The sequence below is a fragment of the Ochotona curzoniae genome, unplaced genomic scaffold, assembly GCF_017591425.1.
Source record: "Ochotona curzoniae isolate NIBS_2020 unplaced genomic scaffold, NIBS_Ocur_1.0 contig_883, whole genome shotgun sequence".
Lineage (NCBI taxonomy): Eukaryota > Metazoa > Chordata > Mammalia > Lagomorpha > Ochotonidae > Ochotona > Ochotona curzoniae.
Genome location: NW_024466599.1, coordinates 760,971 through 778,824, shown reverse-complemented (window position 1 = coordinate 778,824; position 17,854 = coordinate 760,971).

Sequence of the window (17,854 nt, the reverse complement as noted above, 5' to 3'; positions counted from 1 at the left end):
ATGTACTACCCTGCCCGGTGCACTGCCCTGCCCTACTCACTGCACTGTCCTGCCCTGCCCCATGCACTGCTCTGCTGCTAATTCATCGGTCTGATCCATCTCACCATGTGTGGCTTTTGATTGGATCTGATGGTGCACTGCAGTTCTCACAACATGTCTGCACACATGCAAAGCCGAGAGCATGGCTGATGATGAGAGCTGGAAGCACTGGGGTTGTAGACTCATGCCTGTCTCATCCACTCTGCCAGGTTCCTGACAAGGGAGCCACATTCACTGTGCAAAACCACCCTGTCACCACAGGACAGCACAGGGGAGCCATGGCCCTGTCCCTCTGTACCGAGAATGCCACCAGCCCCACAAGCCACAGGGGGTAATGAGTTCCTGCCGAGTGTCCCCTGAATACCCATGGGCTGGACATTGGAGCAGGTCTGTGCCTGTACGGGGTAGGTTTTTCAGACCATGTCCTCACCTGTGGACAGCTCTGCACTGAGAGCTATGTTCCCAGCTCTTCTGCCTTGCTAATTAGCATGCTGGAATCCATGATCCATTACTTACAAATGAGTTCATGTTCCGGATGTTGGTAAAGGGCTGAAAACACAGAAATTAGTCAGTTCAAGAAAGGTACGTGTGAACTGAACCCTCTGAACCGACAGAGAATCCCGGCATGCCGAATTACCACAGTCACTGCATAGGACACGCGATTGGCGTAGACCACGGAGTCTGTGAGCATTAAAACTGAAAAGGGGGATTTAAAAGCTTTCAATCATTGCTTCTGCTTTCTTCTTAGTGCTTTATCTTTGTTACTTCTTTTACTATATATTTTTCTCTTATCTATAATATTTTTATTTCTGAAAATGACCCTTCGAAATGCCTGCTGTAGTACTGGCATCCCATATGGGAGCTCATTGGAGTCCTGGCTGCTCTCTTCTGACCTCGCTTCCTGCTGATGCACCTGGGAAAGCAGTGGAGGATAGCCCAGGTCTTTGAGGGCCCTGTGCTCACATGGGAGACCTGCAAGAAGCTCCTGGCCCCTGGTTTCAGACCGGCTCCAGCACTGCAGCCATTTGGGGAATAACAGTAGGTTAGAAGTGTCCTACATCTCCGTCTCTCCTTTTCTGTAAACCTGCCTTTCAAATAAAAATATATCTTCAAAAAAGAAGTCTCACTGAACATTGTGGTCTCTAGTTGGGATATTTAGTTGCAAATAGTAGAATTTCATTTTTGTTTCTAATGACTGATATTCCGTGGAGTCGATGTACCAGTTTCTTTATCCACTCCTCTTTGGACGGGCATCTGGGTTGCTTCCATGCCTTTGCTGTTGTGCTGCTGTAAACATAGGATTACAGTTCCCCTTCTCAGGTATAGATCTCATTTTTTGGATATATTCCTAGACATGGGATAGCTGGGTCATACAGCAGGTCAATTTTCAGGTTCCTGACCTTCTCCATACTGACTTCCATAATGGTTGCACTTGCCTACTTTCCCACCAACAGAGGAGGGTGTCTTTCTCCCCACGTCCACGCCAGCAGGTGTTGTTAGTACAGTCCTGAATGTAGGCCAGTCTCACTGGAGTTAGATGGAACCTCAGTGTGGTTTTCCTTTGTATCTCCCTGACAGATAGAAAGCCTGAGCATTTTTTTATCTGTCTATCAGCCATTTAAATTTGTTCTTTTGAAAAATATCTGTTCATTTCCTTCGTACATTTCTTCACAGGGTTGTTTGTTTTGCTGTCCCTGGGTTTCTGAAGCTCTTAGTAAATCCTAGATATTAGGCCCCTATCAGTTGTGTATGTGCAAAGATTTTCTCCCATTCCATTGGGTGGTTCTTCAAGTCAATTTCAAAAGGACAAGTATCCTATGTTCTCTCTGATATAAGGCAAGCTTCATGCAAAATATGAGATCCATGACCCTTTCAATACTGTTTTTACTACATCTCAGGATGTTTGATATTTTTATTTTCATTCATTAAAAAAAGTTTTGTGTTTTTTTTTTTTTCTTCACTGGCTCATAGGTCATACAGTAGCATCATTTGCTTTGAAGGCCTTTGATTTTATTTTTTATTTCTTCAGTAACACATTGGTCATTAAATAGCAGGATATTTAACTTCAAAAACTTATAAGTTTTCTACTTTTCTCTCTCTTGTTGATTTTGTGTTATGGATTTTCATCTAAGGGGATGTATAGTAACTCTGTAGTAGAAACTGTCACAGATATGACACAGTGTGAATCTCTACGTCCAAATCAAAGATGGACTCCCAGTGAAACTGTTGAATGCCTCTGACAACAGGATGCTGGACTCTGCCGATATCAGAGCCCACAATGATGAACTTGTAACTGATGGTGAAGGACTATACTAAAGTAATGACATAGGGGAGGTTGTTGGAGTTTCAGATGTCGATAACCAAAGGTGAATAAAGGCCCAGGTTAGAGCTAAAATCACAACCAGAATATGTATAAAAATGCCATAAAATAACCACAGAGATGTCAGCCTTGAGCCCCCAAGGACTCCAGCTCGGTCTTTCCTGCAGTTTCCTGTGAAGCCTCTGCAGCCCCATGTGAAATGGGCGGATAAGCATGTTCTTTGTGTGACTGTCAGTTCCCGTTGAACGAAAGGAAATCCCTGGGTTGCCTATCTGGGCCGTTCCTGGGAGCTTGTGCTGTGGATCCCTCACTGAGTCTCGCAGTTGTTTTGTGGGAAGTGGTTGCTCTGTCATGAGGCAGGAGCCAGGGGCCTTTTGTGGTTGGATTTAATCTAAAATGTTGGGCTGCCACGTGGCATGTGCAGTTTCCTAGTGCAGATGGCCTAGGTAACACATCCTTGCTGTGTATGTGGAGCCCGCCAGCTTCTTTGTTGCATTCTTTGTCCAGGATCTTCCATTCTGTCCTGAGCGGTCCCCTACTGCAGTCTGATAGCTGGGATCCCAGGGCCTCCTCTCAGCCTCCAGCAACCTGAAGCAGTGGCATCCCTTGTTTTTTAAGGGATTTACGGTAGCCCTGCAGCAGAGGCTGAGCTGGGAGAGCCTCCTGGGCCTCTGCTTCACTGCAACCCCTTCACACCTGCAGGCCTGCCACAGCCTGCATTAATGAGGCCCGAATCTGGGGTGAGCTCCAGAAACAATAGCCTCCCTCACTCCCTGCTTTGCCAGTTCATGGTGTTTTGTTTTGTTTATTTCAAACAAGAGAAATTCTCTCCAACAGTATATTTTGAGATAATCTAAGCATTTCAGATTAGAGCAATCATTTCCTTCTGCTGAGAAAATATTGCAGAAAAGTGTGATTCAAGCTTCAATTCTAAATTGACATGAACAAAGGTAATTTCTCTTTTTCTACCAGGATAAAATTGAACTGACAGTTGAAAGTGACCCTGTCCTTTACAGATTATATTTGTTATGAATGGAGTCGTGTTTTTTCCCAGGCATAAACACCCACAGTGGCTGTCAGTTGCTGAGTTGCTTCCCAGTGCCAGCAGCGCATGAGCGAAGGGGCTGGCTCTGTGGCCTGGCTGGTCCCCGTGCACATGAAGTGTGTTCCATCACACCTTCACTCCAGACACGTGTAGGTTGATGAATGTCTTAGTCTTCACAGTAAACAGTGTGGAATTTCCTGCTGGGATTCTGAGTGAAATCCCATTTGAACACCTTGTTGTTGGCGCTACCTCACAGTGGAGCACTGTTGGTTGTGGACACCTCCTGTCCTCAGTGAGTTCTCACGCTGTCCTTCTGTCTTTCAGAAGATGACCTCGGAGGAGAGTTGGTGAAATCCCACCCCGTGGGCACTGCAGATCACCGGAAGCCAGAGGGAGCAGCAGCAGCCGGGGGAGTGTGTTGGCTGGTGGCGGATGGGCTCAGGTACTCTGGCCGTGGGACATCTGTGGGTGGGCCCAGCGGCTTCTCCTTGATGTTTTCCTTGCTGCTGTGAGTGACTGTCCTGGCCCCTCGGAGGCAGCTGGGAGTGGTGTGGCATGTTCTCTTCATCCAGCCAGTTCATGCTAAACTCAACCATTTGCAGTTACACCAAATGGTGCATATATTGCATAAGATTGAGTGGAGCAGGAATGCAATGCAGACAGTGAGGACTTGGGGTGCCCTTGGGGTGCCAGGGTCCCCTCCAGGAAGGCGACTCCCTGTGGCCCTCACACCCTGGTCGTAGAGGAAGGGTGTTAGCAGTTGACACGTTGTGGCCTGGAGGGCAGGTGCCTCAGCACCTGCTACATGGAGACCGGCCTGTGGTGCAGCCAGAGCCCGCATGGGTCCTGTGAAGGTTCTGCTCTGAGCTGGGTGGGAGCTGAGCTTCAAGAGCTCAGTGGCCCTATGCCTGCCGGAAGAGGTGCCCACTGCACACCTCGCTCTGCCTGGCAGAAGGGCTCCATTCTGGGGTACTGCAGTCTCCGGACTCTGTAAGGGAAACCATGTGTGATTCGGGATTCAGATTCAGCAGTTTGTTTGCTGGTTGACTTTGCCATTTGCCTGTCTGATAATAGAGCTACTTGTCCCATCATGGGAATTATTATCTGGACCTGTCTCCCAGATGCTGTGGCTCTGTGGGTGCCTCCATCTTTAGGAACTTGTGCACAGCGGTAGCAGGTCACAGCTGCCCTCATTATTCTATCGGTACACTCTGTTACTCTTCCTCTGCCTGCATTGGCCATGTTGGAGAAGACATCATGTTTAGCTGTATCTGTCTGTGGTTAAAAGTAAAAAACATTTATGTTGAATGTTAACTCAAGCTGGCTGTAGGGTCTGCTCAAGTCTCAGACATGTTTTGCACATGAGACAGTCTCGTATCTAATCTGAGCTTTGATATTTGAGTGTTTCGTGTGGATGTAGTTCAGTGGCTTCCCTGACTCAGCATTTATTTCTGGCAGGTCACATTAAAATGAGGGTGACAGCTGTGGGTAAACTCAAAGCAGTCAGTACCAGCTGACCAGTGCATGGACACTGGGGCTGCACTCAAAAGCCTGGGCTGTGTGCAGGCCACGCGCAGGCCTCTCGGCTGACCAGGATAAAATGGGGTTGTACTGTCCTAGGAGGAATAGGCTCTCGAGGTTCTCCCAGGCCCTTCTCTGCCCATGCTGAGCTCTTGAGCACCCAGCCACTCCGTCTGCACCAGCACCATGGTGGCAGGGGTCGGGGAGCCGACCTGGGATGTGAGATGTCTGGTAGTGACAGCAAGATGCAAAGTAGACTAACACCTGTCGCAGGATACATGCCTTCCGTCTCATCCCTTCCACTGAGTCATTGTTGGGCTTTGAGGGTCTTAGGTGAGCATGCATAGCAGGTGGCCACGCAGAGGGCAGAGCCTCTTAGGTGCCCACTCTATAGCCTCTCCAGCCGTTCTCCCCTGCTCTGGAGATTGATACTTGCCCTTTAGGGTAATCGCTGTTTAATTCCTATATGTATGCTGTGACTAACCACAGGTGGTGAAGTCAAATCCTATGAACCATATAAACAAACGGATTGGCACCACACAAGGGCACACATTACCCTATCAGTCGAGACACAGTGTCCAGCCCCATCCATGGCCGACTGGGCATGCCTGCTGCTGCGGGGATAGGCTGGGCACCATGACCGACTGGGTATCCCTGCTGCAGGTATGGACTGGGCAGTCTCCCATATAAAGGGCCAGCTGAGGGAGACATGCGCTACTTAAGTCAGCCACCCACCACTGTTCTTGTGTGAAATGAGCCGCAGGGAGTAGGAAGAACCACTTGCTACTCGCAAAGCAGTGGCCGGAGGATCTGGTTGTAGGTGTGTTCTCCAGCCTGAAGTGAAGTCCTGCATTCAGATATGGCCTTCACAGTGAGGGGACGGCTGCTGAATGAAATCATTGTCCTGACCAGGCTCTGGGCTCATTGCACTTTGTTGATGTGTGGTTGCATGGTCAGGTTCAGTACAGACAGAAGCGCAGAGGAAAGAACCCAGGCCCTCCTCCCTGGGGCTCCTCCACGTCCATCTACCTCCCTTTGCCCTGGTCCTCAGCAGGCCCTCCTCCCTGGGGCTCCTCCGTGTCCATCCACCCTCCTTTTCTCAACTCCATATCCAAAGCTGGCCATGCTCCCTGGGCTCCTCCACATCTCCCTCCCTCTTTACCAGGCCCATGTCTTTCAGCAGGCCAGTGCCATGCATCTTGACATTCCTCAGCCCCATACATATGAGGGCACCTGTTTTATTTTCTTGGTAGTGTCTGATTTTCTTCTTATGGGTTCAAGCAAAGTGAGGAATTGTACTACATTTAAATAATGTAAATGACTGATTTCAAAACAAACATGCATTCCTAAGTATTCCAGATACCGTTAGTGCTGTCCTTTTAAGTCAAAGCTACATGCCAGACACTATGGATACCAAAAAGGAATAAAATTCTTGCCTAAAAGCTCTTTATGTTGCATCACTTAATGAGGGAAGTTACACCAAATAAAATGAAATGAAAAAAAATAGTGTGTGTAATTCACCACAGTGTGAAGTCACTTGTGGCTGGTGTTCACCGAGCTACAAATCATTAAGTACCCAGGAATGGGAGAGTAACCGGGATTAGTCAGGAAGGGTCAAAGGTCACAGGTCCCAGAACCCCTTCCAGGCAGCCAGAGATCAGACGTGGCACAGTGGGAGACCCTACTGCTGTGAGCTCATTTCAGTTCCCCACACAGTGAGGGTCCAGCGATGATGCAAGCAGAGAAGAGCCAGGAGTGCTGCTCGCAGGGATGGAGAGTCTTGAATTGGAAGAGATCAAGCTGGGCCAGGGTCTCTCTGTGGACAGGACTGTGTGCAATGGGGAGGGGAGGGAAGGGGGCTGCACAGGCCTTGTGCACAGGTAGGCAAGCCAGGCCAGGCAGGGGCTCAGGGCCACACCCCGCTCTCTGTGACTGGAGCTGGTGTGGGTGTGTTCAGGCCAGGCAGGGGCTCAGGGCCACAGCCCCCCTTGCAATGGCCAGAGCTGCTGTGTGTGCTCAGGCCAGAGCAGAGCGCAGGGCCACAGCCCCACTTGCAGTGACCGGAGCTGCTGTGTGTGTGTTCAGCCTCAAGCAGCTTCCCTCTCAGCCAGGGGTTTGCTTCCCTCAGGCCCATGGAGACCCCCACAGGGGAAGGCCCAGGAGACAGACAGCTCCAGCTCTTCACACACTGTCATCCCATTACTGCTCACAGAGAACCAGCACGCCCTGCTTTAACCATCTGACTGGTAGCCGGTTCGTGCTTTGTGCTGCTCCTGGCTGCAGACCCGCCCTCGGGTGCAGCTGGACAGAGGTCAAGTGCACTGTGCGCACAGCAGGGGTTTAAGAGGGTTTTGTTAAGAAAATCAGGTGGTACCAAAGAGAAGCCAGGCTGGGAATGTGTACGTGTGTATACTTGCATTTGTGTACAAGCCCCAAAATTCCGACAAGAAGCTGATCAAAATGTCTGCTAACTGCTACAGAGAGCAGCTCACTGCTTCCGCTCCTTCATCCATTTGGTTTTATTTTTTTCCACTAACATAAAAGTATTGCTTGCTCAAAAGATGAAGTTTAAGAGAAACATGAAAGCATGCTTCCAGAGGAGACAGCTAGCTTGGGCGCACAGGCCATGGTGTAAGGCAGGGAAGGCACACGGGCACCCCAAGGAGCCCTGACCCAAGCGGCATGACCAAGTCGTGCTGGGCTGCCCCCACTCCCTCCTGGCTACAGGATTACCTCTTGTACTAATCACTCAGAATTCCTTGTATTCGGTGCTCAGAATCCAAGGAAGAGCTAGGTGAACCAGGCCAGTGGCAGTGGGAGGGAGCCTGGAGCGGAGCATGCTTTCTGGTCAGCGAGGCTCGACCACAGTTGCATGCAGACCAAGCAGCTGTCCTGGCTGATTCATTGGCAGTGGCAGCAGGAGGGAGGAGTTGGTCTGGGGGAAGTGGCATGGAGGAGAGCTCACCAGAGTTCCAGGAAGCAGCAGGACACACAATATGCACAACTACCTTTTAGTCACTTAATTTTTTTCATGACTCATCATGTTTCATGCATGCTCTCTAAGATTCTTAACTGAAAGGTTGGCTTATGAAATACAAATATGTAATAATCGATTGCATCATTGTTTGTTCATGCATTCAATATTGGAGTTGTAATTTTAAGGTTAAAATCTAGGATTAGAGAAAAAGAGCTAGGATCTTACAAAAATGGGAGAAAGCTCAAGAGAGAAGAAATTCTGTAGAAAAGTAACAGGGAGAGTCGTTGTGTTTCTGAGTTGCTTCCTGCAGTGCAGCACCTGGAGAGCATGTGACAGCTGGGGACTTGTGGGAGCTGTGAGTGACTGAGACAGGGCGGCTTGCCTTCAGTTCTGATCACACACAGCTTATGCTCAAGGTTGCAATGGAGTGTTGAGGTGTGATTTGCCATGATGCCTGTGGTCTGCTTCTGATAGATTCAGAGAGGTATATCCGTGTGTGCAGTGCATTGTGTGTGCATAAAGCAGCACTTCTGTGATTGTGTGTTTGTGTGTGTGTGTGTGTACAGCAGTGCGATTTGGCCCACAAAGTCACAAGGTGGAGAGTAGAACTCTGAATGTCCTTTGTCCTTGAGGGGAGCTGTCCTGTGCAGGTTCAGTGGTTTGGTCCCTGGTCCTGGGCCCCCAGGGCCCACCCTGCCCTCTTTGAGACTCAGCCTGGCAGGACTGACCAACACCAGCCGCCCCGCCCCGCCCCACACACCCCTTGTAGACAAGTGCAAGATGGAGAGCTTGTGCCAGGAAAACATGCTGCTCAGAAGAGCTCAGGAGCTCTGGAAGTCAGAGCTGCCCTCCCCTCCCCATGGCGTTTCCTGCTCTTCACCCAGTGAATTAAAGCAGGTTCCAGCAGGATGCTCCGTATGGACCTTGGACGTGAGGAAATGCAGTTCTGTAGGCAAGGGACAAAGGCGAGTGCTGGTGGTAAGCGGCAGAAGCATGCCCAATGAGGACTAGAGCAGTAGTCTCTCTCCTTCAGATTGTCTGAAAGCACTATGCAGATATCACGGTTGTATGCATATAGTGTTCCTCCCGGCTCATGCACACACAGAAGATGAAAGGAGTAGTCACCCACGTGGACAGCTGCTCGTGGGAGACCTCGTGGGAGAGGAAACAGAATTGATACTGACGTCATCAAGACAGCAGAGAGGAGTCTGGGAAACTGGCCAGCGTGGATGCACATGGGCTAACTGGGGAGGTGGCCAGCAGGTGGTGATGCCAGGCCTCTGCCCCATGCCTGTGCAGTTGCCTGCACTCACACAGGACAGGCAGAGGAGCTTCAGATTGGAGATGCTACGCAGCACACACTGAACCAGGACGTGACAACCCTGTAAGACACTGACAAGACTGGGAGAGCAGAGGCGCAGGGAGCGAGGGAGGAGGGGAGGGAAGGGGAGACAGATGGCGTGGGCCAACTCCAAGAAGGGCAACCAGGCCTGCTGCCGCCCCAGAGTAAGACACCTGTGTGCCTTTTGTGCTTCAGGTGCTACTTCCCTCCTGGTCCGGCTCCCTGCTGAGGCAGACCCTGGCAGTCAGGGGTGGTGACGTCACCAGTGCTCTGGCTGCGGCCCACTTAGGGAACCCGGATGGAGTTCCTGGGAGTGTTCCAGGCCCAGTCTAGCCACAGCTGTTGCAGGCATCTGAGGGTTCAACCAATTCCTGGGAGAACTCTGTCTCTGCCTGTCAGAGAAATAAGGACAAATATATGGACATTTTAATATCATTATAATCAAGAAGGACAAAGAGATATTTATTATTTTATTCAATATCTAAAGGACAGTGCTATTCATATAAAATGTGTATGGTTTTTGTAAATAAAAAAAAAACTGCAAGAGATTTTTAAGCTGTTGATGGGAAATGTGTATGATGAAAAACTAAACAGAATTCACAAAATTTTGCACCAAAACAAACTTACTTTAATTCAAGTTTTAAATTTTTAATTTTTATAAAGGGAATCAATTACATTTTTTAGTATACAATTTCAAGAGACTGAAACTTCCCACCCTGCCCTTCCTCCTTCTCACTCCATCCTCCTTCCTCTTTCCTTTCTTATTTTGCTTTTAACTTTTACAGTCACATACTTTCAACTTATAATCACAAACGTACTCCATAAAATAAAGCACTCAGCAGGTAGTAAGCACAGAAAAACCACTGTTCCTCAAGATTGTAGACAAGAGCTGTAAACAATGACCAAATCTGTGAGTTTTGCCCGTAAACACTGCATACCTTGTACTCTAGTGTGAGTTACCACACGTTACTGCAAAGACATACGGTATTTGTCTTTGGAGACCTGAATTATTTCACTAAGCATTATGGTCTCCAATTGCACCCATTTTTGTTGTAGAAGACAGGATTTCATTCTTTTTTTTGTGGCTGGGACGTATTCCATTGTGTGTGTGTACACCCCATTTTCTTTGTCCAGTTACACAACCATGAACATCTGGACTATTTCTATATCTTAGCTATTGCGAATTGAACTGCTATAACATGGGTTATTATCGGGGTCCCTCGTCCCACGAGCAAGACCCTGATATGGTAAAGATTCTTTAAAAAGCTTATTTCTGCAGACTTCAAGTGTAGTTACAAAGCAAAAGCAGTTACAACAGTTGTAAGATTTATTGCAGCAAAGCGAAAGCAGCTACAGCCTAGTGCTAGCGATAGCAGCTACAACATAGCCTTGAAGCGATAGCCTTAGCTCTAGCCTTGAAGCGCGCCTGGGAGAATCTCCTCTTAACTACTTTTTACCCAGACCTTTTTACATTACACAAACCAATCCATACACAGCTCCTCACATCACGCGGCGAGCACACCAATCATGACTTAGGTCACGTATCTTCCCTGCGTGCTGGCCCAATCCTCAGTAACTTCCCAAAACCTGTTTACCACCTTTGACCCATGAAGCAATCATCAACAAGTGCCATCTTTGAAGCGCGGCTCCGCTCTCCACAGGTTATAACCTGGAGGGGAGAACAGAAAGGAAAGGAAGGAACTTGGCAGGGGAAGGGATAGCCCAGCTCCAACTAAATTGTATCAAAAAATAATTAATAAAAAAATAAATGGGTTATAGATAATTCTCTCACATGCTGTGCAAAAGCTTCTTAGCTTGATGTGATCCATTTGTCTATTTTTGCCTTTCTTGCCTGTTATTTTGGGGTATTTCTTAATGCCTTTGCCTTATGCCTGTCTTGTAGTCTTTACATTATGATTTCTTCTACTAATTTGAGTGTTACAGATCTTAGTCTAGTTTCTTCATGCATTGTGATTTTATTTCTGCATAGGGTGTTATAGGGGTCTTAGTTCACACTTCTGCATGAGGAAATCCAGTTTTCCCAACACTATTTGTTAAAGAGACTGTGCTTTCTCCAAGGAGTGATTTTAGCTCGTTTACCAAAGAAAAGTTGGTTGTAGCTACATGGATTAATTTCTGGGGCCTCTAATCTGTTAGATTGGCCTCCATGCCTATTCTTGTGCCAGTACCAAACTGTTTGGATTATTACTGCCCAGTAATATATATTGGAATTAGGTGTTACGATGCCTCCAGCTTTATTTTATTGCTTGGGAATCTTTAGCTGTTCAGGGTCTCTCATGATTCCATGTGCATCTTGGGGCTGGTCTGAAGAAAAGCTCCTGATGTTCTGATTGGGACTGCACTGAATTTGTGGGTAGAATGGGCATTTTGATGAGCTCGTGAGTGTGTGTGTCTTATGTTTTCTTCCTCGATGCTTTGTGATGAGCTTTTAGGCATGCACTCATGCTTGTAGTGCCGCTAGGAGAGCAGTGATCTGCTTGCTTTGTTAGGTCATTCTCAGGTTTGCCTGGGACTTCACAAGGACATTTTGCTCCTCTGGATACTAAAGAAAAGTAACAGTCTGCTTTCTGGAGCGTATTCAGAGGCTATCCCTGGGTTTCAGAAGGGCACAGGAGGCATGGCCTGGACTTGTGCCAGTAGGTGACAGTTGTGCCAGGTGGGAGTTCTGCACACAGGTAATACAGCTTCTGTTTCAGCCATACATCTTTAAAATGATTTGTCACAGCTTCAAAACCAGTGGTCTGCCTTTATGAACCTTGCAAATTGAGCAGGTCAGGTAAGAGTGCATAATAAAGTGGTGATGAGGTTCCCACCCCAAAAATAGAAAGTTAACTTTCCTCTCCTTGGCCCTGGCCCTCCAACAATGCAACATCCATAAATCCCCTCTCCCTGGCCCTCCAACAATGCAACATCCAATGCTGTAGGGTTTAGTAGGTGTTTCAAGGGGCTGTAAAGTTCGATGTGACCTGAATTAGGTTAGGGGGGCAGTGCATTGCACAGCGGATTAGGGTGCCTCTCACAACACCAGCACATCCCCTTCCAGTTCAGCTCCAGACAAATGTACCAGGGAAGGCAGCAGAAGATACCCGAGTGCTTGGGGCCCTGCATTCATGCAGGAGATCCAGAGGAGTTTTCAGAATCCTGGCCTCAGCCTGCCCAACCTGACCATGATGGTTATTTGAAAGATTCTCATATTCATATTCTCTCTCTCTTTTTCTCTCACCCCCACCCTGCCACTTCCCTGGCCACCTCCTTCCACTTCTGTTTAACTCTGCATTTTCAAATAAATAAAATGGCTATTTAGTAGAATGCACTCAGACATCCTCAGATGGTGTCACAGGACACAAGTTACTTCTTGTCTTTGCCACAAGCTCAGGCCTGCTGGCACCCCGTTCATTTTGCAGCTTTGCCGTTTGGGATTTAGGGCTGTCCAGCGTCCAGTGGAGGGACCGTCAGGAGCCTCCGCATTCACTCTAGATGTTAGGTGCCAGATTCCAGGGAGGCCAGGCAGTGAAGAGCAGGTGGTGTGGACAGCAAGTAGAGCATGTCCAGTGAGGGCATGGTGATGGCGGCCAGCCTGTTGCCATCTCACCCAGCCAGCTTTCCTTATTCTGATCCTGCCTGACCGCACATGTGGAAGCCGCTGTGGCAACCTGGTGCCTCCTCAGCCATGTCTTCAGGGCTTGCATAGACTGGGTCTGCCAGGCAGCACAGATCTGAACATTGAGGAAAGTTCTGGGCCACCCACGTGGACTCCCAAGGAGGCTTTCCTGGCCCCTGACCAGGCCTGCTGGGTCAGCACTTCCAGCACAGCGGCAGCTGGGCATTTTTAGTCAACACCCACAAGGTCTGCAGAGGTGGAGGTGGACGTGTTGCTGAGACTACATCCTCACCCCGCTGCACCTGCCTTGTGACCCTGCTGGGCCCAGAGTCTGACAGTCTGTCTGTCTGGTTCCATCCTGAGACCTAGTGGCCACCGCAGCCCCACCTTTTCTTCTCTCTTCTCTTGTTCCTTGCAGAAGAGCCCACATGTGCCCCGGAGAGGTTCAGCGGTCTGTTCTCTAAACCAGCTCCCACCTCACACGAGGGCTGCATGGAACAGATCCCCATCAGTATAAAGTGTTACCTAGAAATAATTCAGAGTAAGCTTCCTCAAGTGCTGTTCTTAATAAAAAGGCTGCCTCCCTGGGAGCCTTGGGGAGAATTCCTAGCAAGCACCCTTTGGGGGGGTGTCAGCGTACAGAGCTTACAGGCAGCTCTCTGAGTCAGTCTAAGCCAGGCCCCAGCCACAGCTGCCTGGCCCCTGCCTCCTTAGCACGCTAACCTCATGCCACTCCTCTGCTGTCCCAGCTGGGCCACATAACCCGAGGGTGCTCCTCTGCCCCTCACCACTCCCCCTCCTGCCACAGTTTGAAGGGACTCTGCCCGAGTGCCCTCTCTGTCTTCGCTCTGATGCCTGGGGATCTGATCAGCCTAGAAGAACTATCTGCCAGCTTTCCCTCCCTGTGGCTCAGCAGCCTGTTTGTCTGGGCCGAGTACAATCCCCTAGGGCTGTGGGGGCTGGCTGGCACCCCCTCTCATCATGAGCTAGGAACCCCCTTGCGAGACTGTGCTCATCAGCCAGCACGGGCCCTGTCCCAGAGACAAGAAGCTGGGCCATGTGAGTTCAGCACTTGGCAGGTAGGAACCTCGGTGCCTTCATCGTGGGGAGAGGCATTTACTTAGAGATCTGGAGTCTCCTGAGGCGTTGCCTGCATTCTCAAGGCTGATCTGAGAGCAGAAACCACAGCTCTGGTGCACTGTGGGCCGTGTCCTCCACGCCCAAGGGGAAGCCTGATCTGCTTCCTGTCTGTGCCAGAGAGCAGTTGGTCTTGCTGTACCACAGGCGTTCACAGCAGCCTCTGAGCGCCCCTGGCTTCTGGCTTCGTGGGCGGCTGGATGCATGTGTGTTACGTAGGTGAGAAAGCCAGAAAGGCACCAAGAAGTGAGAGAAACAGCCGAGGTGAGGGAAGGGTGGTTGAAGGTCACCGGTGGTTCACTGAGCTCCAGGCTGTCCAGGGCCTTCAGTACCACAGCTGCTAGTATGTCCCTGTCCCTAGACTCAGGAGGGACAGCCTGGACCTTTCCTGCCCTGTAAACTCAGGGCAAAGGCCCACCAGCCCCCACCTTTGCTGAGCACCCTCCCTGCATGGGTCTGTGACTTGCCGTCTGTCAGCAGTGACTAGGAAACTCTAACACCCAAACAACGGGCCTGCACACTGGGTCCTTCCTCAGACAGGCGGCCCTGGCTCCACCAGCGCCATCTGCCAGGCCAGGAAAGGCCTGTGGTCTCAGAGGGTGCCGCTGCCTTCCCTGGCAGTGCTGAGTCTCAGGGTTGTATGTGTACCTATGTGTAAATATGCACCAGTGCACGTGTGCAGGTGTGCAAGGATGGGGCACGGGAAGAGCCATGTGCTGACCAAATTCCAGTTAAATCCAGGAGAGTGCCTGGGCAGGTGGGTGTGGCACGAGCTGCTGGCCTGGAGCGTGCTCAGTGCTGCTCGGGGATCCTGCCAGCCCCACAGGCTGGGTGGGTAGGCGGGCATGGAGCTTGCTCAGTGCTGCTCGGGGATCCTGCCAGCCCCACCGGCTAGGTAGGTGGGCATGGAGCATGTTCAGTGTTGCTCAGGGATCCTGCCAGCCCCACAGGCTGGGTGGGTGGGTGGGCATGGAGCATGCTCAGTGCTGCTCGGGGATCCTGCCAGCTCTGCTGGGTTGTGCTCCCTGTGGACCTGCCGAACTCCTCAGCTGACCTTCACAGGAAGCAGGAGCACTGATCCAGTGTGCCTCAGCAGGGCTGGCCACGTTCTGGGGCTGCTCATGGCGCTGGCAGTCAGAACTCAGGATGGCAGAAGCGGGGAGGCTCTGGGCTCATCCCCTGAAGAGGCTGAGGCCCTGGGGAGGACGTCTGGAGGCCAGCACCAGCTCAGGGAGGAGTGGCACATGTCTGGCCACCCCAGGAGTCCTGGCGAGCTTGGACTTCTGTGGCATGTGGCTCCATGGTGGTTTCTAGAACAGCCAGCCAGAGCTGTGCCTGTTGTTGACAAGAGACGCAAACTGCACAGGTGAGGTGACAGTCCCTGCCAGAGACGCCAAAGGCAATCTCTTCGAAAACCAACAAGAGCGTGTGGAGCAGCTCTGGCCACCAGGAAAAGGAGAGCAGCCAGGAGTGGCAGCCTTGGCCGTGGCCTCCTGGGAGGCCTGTGCTCCATGTCTGTGGCCTCAGTCCTCTCCTTGCACGTGCTCAGCACTCGCAGAGTCCCAGGTCTGTCTACTCATGCTCAGATATATATATATATATTTTATTTGAAAGGTAAGAGGGGGGGTGTCAGATCTTCCATCCCTGCTTCGCTCCCCTGATGGCTGCAGCAGCCAGCACTGAGCCTGGCCAAGCAGGGGCCTGAGACTCCACCCAGGTCTCCACACGGGTTCTGGGGCCCAAACACCTGGACTGTCCTCCGCTGGTTCCCCAGGCCGTTAGCAGGGACCTGGAGACACAAGTGGCAGCCCCATGGGATGGAAGGGGTGCAGGTGGCGCCGTACTGGTTGCTGACAGCCTGCCCTCCCCTTCTCTCTGAGGCTGCTCCTATGAGTAGTGGAGGTGCCTACCTGATAGCAGCAAGGTGACCGCTGGTCCTGTGCGGCCTCCTGGTACACAGGTGGGCAGGATTAGGAAGGTGAAGCTGGTTCTAATGCCTCATGTCTGTGTGTGCAGCTTTCCTGTTTAAAGAGCTTTCATGTGTATTATATAATTTCATGATACATGTGTACAGGGAGAAACCAACCTCTCTTATTGCTGCTTCGTTCTGCCAATGTCCCCTGGCCAGGCTGGGCCAGGCCAAAGCAGAAGCCCGTTTGGGCCTCCAACATGGCTAGCAGGGGACTTCCCTGGCCTCCTCCCAGGCTCACTTCCAGAGTGCCCATGAGCAGGAAGCAGCGGTCGGGGACAGCAGCCCAAGGCCGGTGCTTACACTGGAAGCTCCCGTGTAGGATGTGGCATCTCCACCACGAGTCCTATGCCTACTGCTGCACTTAGATGTGGTGAAGGCCGAGCTCTCAGTTTCACGCGGGGCTTTTGTGGGTCGGCTTGGTGGCACTGCTGCCAGGAGGTGTCTCTCTAGTACCATTTCTCAGTGAGCAAGAAGCCATTGTTAGAAATTTCTGTCGCCTCACCATGTTTCATTAGAGCACATACTCTGCCAGATCAGTAAAGATGTAAATTCTGTTGTGCCTCAATAGGTGGGAATAGCATCTTGAGTTCTCCTGCCTAGCCAGCGCTGATGGGAAAAGCCCCAGTCAATAAGAGCAGTTCTGTTTGGGGTGGGAACAGTGACGAGGCCCAGTGAAAACGTGTTTATGTCTCTCAGGCTACCTCAAGAACTCCTGATGATGTTGCCACCCAGCGGGGTTCTCCTTGGATCCCAGCCCAGCCCTGAAGATGCCACACCCTGCGGGGGCTGAGCTACAGCCTGTGGCTGAGTGCAGGAGACCCAGCACCGTGCCTTAGAGCTTGGGAGCTCTCTGGGCACACGTGGTTTAGCGCACCATGCTTCTGGCATGGTGCCTGACACCTAACTAGGAGCATGGCTGTTGGTGGGGCAGAACTGCTGAGTGTGAGGGACACTCATGCCTGACAAAGGTGCAGCTCCGAGGACAGCGAGCCGTTCTCCCACACTGACATCACATGGTAATTCCAACATAGGTTCTCTTTTTTTATTATTTATTTTATTGCATTTCATTTTATGACATCGTTTCATAGGCTCTGAGGTTCCCCAACTCCTCCCCATGCCCTCCCCCCATGGTGGATTACTTCAACTTATTGCAGTATTATAGTTCAAATAATAAAGTTCTTGTTTCTTTCATTGCAAGCATGTGCCATGCATAGAGTCCAGCATCTTATTGTCCAGCTCAATTCAACAGTTTCTTGGGGAGACCATCTCTGGTCTGGAGGCATAGATGGCAGAATATCATTCCGACCAATTAAAAGCCATAACATAACATCAACAACCGTTTCCAACATTATGGGGTTAATTGATACGGTATTGAGTGACTGATATGTTAGAAAATGCATGTTCTTAACCACATCCTGTGACTACTTCATTAACATTTCAATTTTAGTTTGTCTACAACTGGCTTCTATCTACCTTAAAACGGATATAGGATACTATTCAGCTGTCTTGTGTCTATTTTCATTTTTGTATTTAGCAGTTTATTGTATTGAAGCATAATTTTTACTGAACTTGGCAGAATTTAGGATAGTCTAAACTGGCTTATAACTTTAACAAGGCATATGTCTCAGTTGAGGCACATAACAGTTTTAGGAGGGGTGTGCAGAGAATTCTTCAATACCCTAGTTAGGAGTAATTTGTTTTCGTGACCTACCCAGTAAGGTATATGTGAGTCCCCACTAACCGTTTCCTGTCTGGTTCTAAGCTTTCTTTGTTGTTCTCTGTCTGTTCTAATTTTTTTGTTGTTGTTTGTTTTGTTTTTTTTTGAGGAGGGGGAGGTCTCCGGGGTGACCCTGATAGTCATTGTAGGAGATGGTGGGGA